This window comes from Trachymyrmex cornetzi, unplaced genomic scaffold (genome assembly GCF_001594075.2).
Source record: "Trachymyrmex cornetzi isolate Tcor2-1 unplaced genomic scaffold, Tcor1.1 scaffold1652, whole genome shotgun sequence".
Classification (NCBI taxonomy): Eukaryota; Metazoa; Arthropoda; class Insecta; order Hymenoptera; family Formicidae; genus Trachymyrmex; species Trachymyrmex cornetzi.
In genome coordinates this window covers 57,038-57,909 of record NW_017296259.1, presented here as the reverse complement: position 1 = coordinate 57,909, position 872 = coordinate 57,038, and the positions used below count along the sequence as shown (strand labels likewise).

At 38.4% G+C, this 872-nt stretch overlaps 1 pseudogene; it reads right to left on the bottom strand.

Moving 5' to 3' along the window:
* Window positions 1-4: 4 nt before the first annotated feature.
* LOC108759010 (multidrug resistance-associated protein 4 pseudogene) lies at window positions 5-872 on the bottom strand (annotated as a pseudogene).

Here is an 872-nt window from a genome sequence, read left to right as displayed (position 1 = left end):
CCGCCATCGCCTTACCGGTCTCCTGCACCATGCTCTTCAGATAACCCGTGTCTTTTTGCAGCAGCATGTGAGGATGATCCAATTCCTGCATACGATATATGAAAGTTCGCAGTTTAAGAGACAGTTTAAATCGAGACTATTATAAATAAAAAAGAAATAAAGCATTTTCTTAACGTAATTAGTATTAGTTATATAGTCAAAGATTTTGTAATTCTGTATCAACTAAGTGGTTTACTCAACAAAAACTCTAATAAAACAATGCAAAAATGATCATAGATTAAATTCGCAGGATTCATACAATAAAATATTTATATAAATCCAGTTATAATTTATGTTGCTTTAAAAGATTGTAAATAAATTTCATAATCTGGAAAGAGAAGTACAAAATGTCACAAGAATGACCGATAAATTCATAGTTACATTGATTTTTCCCAACCATAGAAAGGAAAGATTTTGTGACCTACTTAAATTCATTCGATGGGTCGCTCTAACTATAAAATTCTTAAAAAGACAAAAATTCTTAAAAATTGACTCACCACCACGTTTCCGGAGTCCATCACCAAGATACGATCGCTGTCCATAACGGTATTGAGTCGATGAGCAATTGTTAGCACTGTACACTTCTCGAATTTTTTCCTGATAGTTGTCTGGATGAGTTCGTCTGTTCGCGGGTCCACATTCGCGGTCGCCTCGTCCAGCACGAGTATTGGATTGTTCCTCACAATAGCTCGTGCCAAGCAGACCAATTGCCGTTGGCCGACGCTGAGATTGGAGCCGCCCTCATTGATGTGGGCTTCCAAGCCCATCTCCTTCAACTCAACCCTCTCAATAGCCCTCCATAGTGGTTCGTCCATATACGAGTCGAACGGATC